The 7500-nt window shown below is 28.0% G+C and overlaps 1 protein-coding gene across 6 annotated transcripts in view; it reads left to right on the top strand.

The window, feature by feature from the left end:
* The window catches only part of LOC145293752 (uncharacterized), a 273003-nt gene that overhangs the window by 170588 nt on the left and 94915 nt on the right, over nucleotides 1-7500 (top strand). The window contains exon 1 of one of the 6 annotated variants that reach the window (XM_080140234.1): nucleotides 1979-3805. The exons of the other annotated variants lie outside the window; for them this stretch is intronic. The gene's annotated coding sequence lies outside the window, so the exon portion shown is untranslated. Of the gene's footprint in view, nucleotides 1-1978; nucleotides 3806-7500 lie in introns of those variants that run through there. 6 annotated transcript variants of the gene reach the window in all.

Below are 7500 nucleotides of genomic sequence, written 5' to 3'. Positions count from 1 at the left end.
GGGGTCAAAATTGGGTTAAAAGTTAAAAACTAACCTCTGCGCTCTCTACCAAATTACTCACCCAATTTTTGGTATGAACATTTGAAATGTTACATAAAGTGTATTCAGACCCAGTGCAAGCCTTTTAATCGATTTTTGGCCGAAAACTTGGCTGGCAAGGGGTCAAATTTTAAAAGATTTGACCTTTGCGTTCTCTATTCAGCCAATTTCGGGTCTACGCATTTGAAATTTTACATAGGGGATATTCAGACATGCAGCAAGCTTTTAAATCAAGTTATGGGTGAAATTTTGCTACCAAGAAGTCAAAGTTGAAACAGTTTCCCCTTGAAGACTCTACCAAACTCCTCTGCCAATTTTTTGTCTAAACACTTGAAATTTTAGATGTAGGTTACCTGGACATAAGTAAAAGCTTTTTTTTAAATCTCTCTCTCTCTCTTTCTCTCTCTCTCTCTCTCTCTCTCTATATATATATATATATATATATATATATATATATATGTGTGTGTGTGTTTATATATATGTCTATATATATGTTATATATATATATATATATATATATATATATATATATGCTAATCATACAATGTGAGGTCAATTAGACAATTGTAGAATGGCACGTTCATGACACCATAAAAGACGATATAAAAATAGAAATCTGTCACAACGTCATGAAGGATGACGTTAGATAAGCTATACTTACTTAATATGTGCGCAGAATAATATGGTAAGCAAAATAGTGTCATTCTGTTTATTTTTCTTCCCACAAGAGTAAACCGAGACACAAGGTCGATTTCTTTAATAGAAATCATTCGAGACAAGGCATAAAACCACTTGATGTAAGAAGCTAACAAGAAGGAAATCTGGTTATTGCAAAAGCAGGAAACGCCTATTGACTTTAGTCTTGAAAAAAAAAACCCCAAAGGATTAAGGTAGAAGAAAAAATAGTGAGCAGGAAGTGTTCCACAACCATGCAATCGTAGGAAACAAGCTACTGGAATAGGAAGCTGTATTACAATGAGACATTAAAAAAGCGAATTGATGGAGACCATTAAGCTTAACAGGTCAGTCGAGCTGGAACAAAGGAAGCAGTGAATAGATCAGACATTTCTGAGGAATACAGATATTATAGTATTTGTAGAAAAGAATGAGACTAGCAACACCGGCTTTGTATGAGAGGCGTGGGTTAAGAAAAAAGTATTGGACCAATCAAATTGTAGATACGTTTTTTGAGCTTTATCGAGAACCTTTACATAGAATAGATTCAACAAAATATGACAACAGGAACCTATACATTGTCTGATAGTAGGTCTGTAGAGATAGAGAATATAATCGGGTGTTAGGAAGGTTTTAAAGCGATAGAGGGAACCGATTTTACGAGAAGCTGGAAGAGCAATGGATTTAACGTATAAACTAAAATAAATTTGGTGAGAAAGAAAGATCAATAAATTTTAGAGTCGATTTCTCATAGAAAGCAGAGCCAGCTAAAAATAATCTCAGGAATAAAGGGACACGCCTACAATTGAAAGGCAATAGAATCTTAATCGGATTAAATAAAACAAGGAATTCCTTACCTCGATACATAACTGCAACCAAATCAACTTCTAGCCCAACTGTATATTTTAACTGATCCGAGAAAGATGGGCGAGAAGTCATACTAGAATAGAGGGAGGTGTCATCAGTATAAATGTTAATTTTCGTTATGTATTCTCTAGAAGGTCATTTATATAAAGAGACAGTGTTGAACCAAGAATAGAGCCAGGGGGAACACTGGCATTGATAGAAAAATAAAGATACGCTAGAGTTACTCGCGAGCTTCGATCAGAAATAAAACATGGGGTACATCCAGCTACACAAGAGACACTCTGGATTGGAACAAAAATTAAAAGTTGCCTTTTATCTCTCTATCTATCTATCTATCTATCTATCTATATATATATATATATATATATATATATATATATATATATATATAGTAGCTGTACGGCCGGCGTTACCCGGTCATACAATACGCTTAAACATTATATTTTAATTTATTTAGATCGTATATGTATTATTATAAAATCAATCCTATATTAATTATTATATATTACGAGGAATAATTTGTCCGGTGGACTAATTCGAAAAAAAAAAACAAAAAAAAACCCACAAAAATAACAACAACAAAAAACAAAAACGAAAAAACTTGAAAAATAAAAATGAAAGTTCTTTTATCGTAAATTGAATTAATTAACAAGAAAAAAAAAACATAATACAAACTATTGAGGTTCACCCGTGCTTAAACAGTCGATAATTCGATCTGTAGTCGAATGCTCTACCACTAAACTCTATCTCTAGACCTCTTTTTAAAGAAAAATATAATTTGCTAAGATTTCATTATCTCCCTTGCCGGCGTAACGTTACATATTCCTTTGTAAAAATTAATTTTTATCCATAAGAAAACAGAAAAAACTATTTTAGGGATGGATTTCTTTAAATTTCCGATAATGATTGGATAAATTTCTTTACAAAACCTATCTAAGAACACTGCTAGACATATAAATTACCTTTGTGTAAAACTTGCAATAGATAGGCTCAGACGTTTCGGAACATATGAGGAAGAAATTAATACACAAATACAAAGTGACTTTTATATAATAGTGATATATAGTGTGTGTGAAATTAAAAATACAACTAAAAACAAAAAAACTACAAGTAGTAGATTCCAAGCACTTCTACCAGAAGAATTCATTCACAAAAATATTAATTTCAATAAAAGTGAGAATGTACTTATAATAAAATCTATATAAGTGGCTTTATGCTTTGTCTAGAGTGATTTCCATAAAAATGCATCATGTCGCATTGATTTTCGTTTGTCCAGTGCTTATTTGTTTGACAAGCAACATTTGTCAGTTCGAATGCTATTTGCGTGTGATAAAATTCCGAGAAGATAATTTTATATGTTAGACTACATTTAGTATAGGTTGCCTTGTCATCTGCCTATTTTTGTTATCGATAAATATTGCTCTTATCAATCGGTATCTTGTATTGAAGAGTCTCGATTTTATCTCCGGTTCGGCGAAAACGAGAACAAAACAAGTAACAACGGACATTAAAAAAAAAAAAAAGAAAAAGAACAGAAATATTTTTATTCATTTTTATTTAGATCCTTTACAAGTCGTTATATTTTTTTTCTTCTTGTCATGAGTCAGTTTTAGTGCTAGAACCACAATTTCAAGTTACGGGCGATAATTAAAAACAAAAAAAACAAAAACAAAACAAAAGCGAAACAAAACAAAAAAACAATCAAAATGGCCGAAAATTATTTTCAAAATCGCCAACGATTAAGCCCAACTTAAACACGGCAGACGCCTTTCTGTTTATTGTTATTAGCTTTGATCTGTCTAATCTCTGGAAAAAAAAACAAAAAGAAAAAAAAAACAAAGCAATAGAAAGATTAACGCTTAATGTAGATAAAACACACACACACACACACACACATACACATACACACGAAAAAAAGTTAGACAAGGCAAGAGAGAAAGAAAAAAATACGAAACTGATTCTATTTCTTTTTTGTTATCAATTACACAATCATTTCTTTATCAGTTTGGACTTAGAGTGAATTTGTAACTTTTTCTTTTCTTTACAAAAAATTATTTTTGTAAGCCAATACCGATTATTATTTTAATTTAATTAAGTCAATTTAAAATTTTTTTTACTTTCATACTTAAATCCCTATTTTGTATTTCCTTTAAGTTGATATAAATTTAATATCTTACCAAAACTATGATCATGGATCCAAATTCGTATTTTATCACAAGAGAAGGTAAGTACATTTTTAAAACTAATACACGGAGATTGAATTTGTCATTTAAAATAATATATTTAATAATTGTCATGAATGTTTAATATTTTTATTAAATATTATTTATTTCTAGCAGTACGATGCAGCATTTAAAGTGGCTTTTGTTTTACTCACGTTTTTAGAAGGTTTTTAAAAATTTTTATAAATACTTTTTAACTAGCAAGAGACCCGACATTGACCGGGATTTAATGAGGATCAGCAAATATTTAACACTTAAATCGATGAAATCCTCCATTTGTCAATCCAATCGATTGATGACGTATTCTTGTTGGGAAATCAATTCGGTGAACGGGAGTTGGAAGCTTCAAATGCCCCTCACAACGACTTAGTCTATAATACATTGTATTTACATTGCACTGTAGAGAACTTACTGTTGATTTCATAAAATTATTTTTATATGTCTTGATTAAATTTTGAAATAAAAAAGTCAACGGTTACATCCTGCTCTAAAAAAGAAACATTTATTTCGAACGCGCCCCTGTCTTAACAAAGGAACTACTGTTTATTTGATCTTCTTGTGGCAACATAATTTCTTAAACGCACTTGTGATGGTATGTTTTATAGGGTATTATTTTTTGTAAAAATCGGACTTCCTTCTTATATGAAAATTTTCGATCATCGAAGTGCGATACTAATCGGAGGCATTCCAAGACAAACCTTAAGAACATTCACAGACGCATCAAGTAAAAAAGTAAAAAACAATCAGCACTATATATATAAGTGTATATATATATATGTATATATATATATACATATATATATACATACGTGTGTGTGTATATGCGTGTGTATATAGGTGTATATGCATGTATATGTATATATATATATGTGTGTGTGTGTATGTATGTGTATATGTGTGTATATATAAATGTGTATGAATATATATATGTGTGTTGTATGTATGTCTATATACGTGTCCATGTATATATGTATGTACATATAAAAATGTGTGTATATATGAATATATAAATATGTGTATGTATATATATGTGTGTGTATGCATATATATATATATATGTACTATATGTATGTGTATATGTATGCATATATGTGTATGTATATATATGTGTGTACGCATGTATATATATATGTGTTTGTATGTATATATATGTGTGTATATATAAATATGTGTGTATGTATAAATATGTGTGTATATATGTATGCGGGTATGTATATATGTATGTGTATATATATATATGTGTGTTTATGTATGTATATAGATAGATGTATATAGATGTGGTATATGCATGAATATGTGTATATATGCATATGGTTGTGTATATAAATGCATATGTATATGTACATATGTATGAATATATATGTATATGTATGTGTATATGTGCATGCATATATATATGTATGCATATATATATGTATATATGTAGGTGTATATACGTATACGGCATATATGTATGCATACGTATGTGTATATATATGTGCATATGTAGATATGTATATATATGTATATATGTATATGTATATAAATCTACGTATGCATATATACGTATATGTTTGTGTATATAGGTATGTTTGTATATATATATATGTATATATTTATATATGTATATATATGTATATATATATATATGTGTATATATGTATACGTTTGTGTATATATATATGTTTGTATGTACAACTATGTACATGTATGTATATATATGTGTGTGTGTATATATATGTATGTATAAGTATGTACAAAGATACGTATATGTCTGTAGATAGATGTGTATATGTATGTTCATATATATGTGCATATGCATATATATTTGTGCATATGTATATATATGCACATATATATGCATATGCATACATACATGTGCATATGTATATATATATGTGTGCATATGTATATATATATGTGCATATGTATATATATGCATATATATGCATGTGCATATGTATATATTTGTGTGTATATATATGTATATATAGGTATATATGTGTGTGTATATGTATATATGTGTGTGCATGAATATATGTGTATATGTGTGTATCTATGTATATGTATATTTATGATGTTGTATGCATCCGATATTTCGTATATATTCTATTTGTACAAGTTTTTATATCTGTAGGTATGAATTTATGTATGAGTATATATATATATACACATACGTATGTATGTATATGTATTTACATATACACAGTATGTGTATATATATGTGTGTGCGTGTACATATATGTATACGTGTGTTGTATATGTGTAAATATCTATCCGTATATTTATATTTTTTATAAATATGTATTTTTATGCGTATATATATATATATATATATATATATATACATACATATGTCTGCATTGACGTATTTTTTATACATATGTTTGTTCATATAAGTATATATGTGTGTGTGTTTCATTCGCGTTCATATGCATGTATGTACATTTATAATTTATAATCTTTATAATGAAATAATATGTTATACGAATTATTAGTGTGAATTTGTTAATTATTATTATAAAATTCTGTATAGATATGTATGATACATACAGATAATAATGTGCATTTTATAATATAGATTACGTATTGTGTATGTTTTCTTTTTCGAATTGTACCTTTATATAGTAAAAATATAAAATCTATAGTTATATACGTTTACATTCTATAATTTTTTTCATAAGTAATAAATTATAAGCTGAATATAACTTATTACAAATTATATAGGATTTACTTAACTATAATCTTTACTAATGTTTAATCCCTTGTACACTTTACACATGATTATATATATATATATATATATATATATATATATATATATATATATATATATATATATATATATATATAATGTATATATATGGGTGGGGTTAAATTTATACAATTTCCCCAGCAGTATTTATTTTATTTTTATTTTAGAAATATTGTTACTATAAAGAAATTGATTTTCATGTTTATACATGGATCTAGATATTTATTTATATTTTTTTAATAACATATAAAATTTCATATATTTATATAAGTGGTCCACCGACTTAGTCGAATTTTGACCCTAGGATTCACCCTCGTCCGTTTTTCCGTTCGTCTCCAAAATTCTCAATAACTACTCATTGCATTTTTCTGAAATTTTGCAAGAACTTTCAACTACCCAGGAGAGAAAATATAACATTCTCGCATTTTTGATAAAAAAATGTTTAAAAACATCGCACTTTCCTTAACACAGAATCATTTTCGACCATTAAATTTTGCTGAAAATTACTCAAAAGCAAGACCATATGGATATGCATCCGGAAACGTAATATTTTACACTGAGAAAATTCTGGGGCTTGAGTGTGTTTGAGGGCTGAGAAATATACATTTGGGGCTAATTTTTTTTTCTCCTAAAATTCAAGGCATCATCGGCGGACCATACACTCTCTGACTTGTTTATTTATATTATATATAATCATTTCGATCCTGGCTGTCCAGCCCCACTGATAAGCTGTGAAACACCGAAACAGTATTGTATGTGGATGACTATCTATCTATCTATCTATATATTTATCTATATATATATATATATATATGTACGTATATGTATATATATATGTATATATACATATATGTATATATATATATACTTATTGTTATCTATATTTAATTTTATATGCATAACAATTTTATTTATGCATATTATTCATATATATATATATATATATATATGTGTGTGTGTGTG

This window comes from Euprymna scolopes, chromosome 15 (genome assembly GCF_053919585.1).
Source record: "Euprymna scolopes isolate OS-2025 chromosome 15, ASM5391958v1, whole genome shotgun sequence".
Taxonomy (NCBI): domain Eukaryota; kingdom Metazoa; phylum Mollusca; class Cephalopoda; order Sepiida; family Sepiolidae; genus Euprymna; species Euprymna scolopes.
Note: the sequence above shows the minus strand (reverse complement) of the source record. Positions and strands in the feature narration are given on the sequence as shown.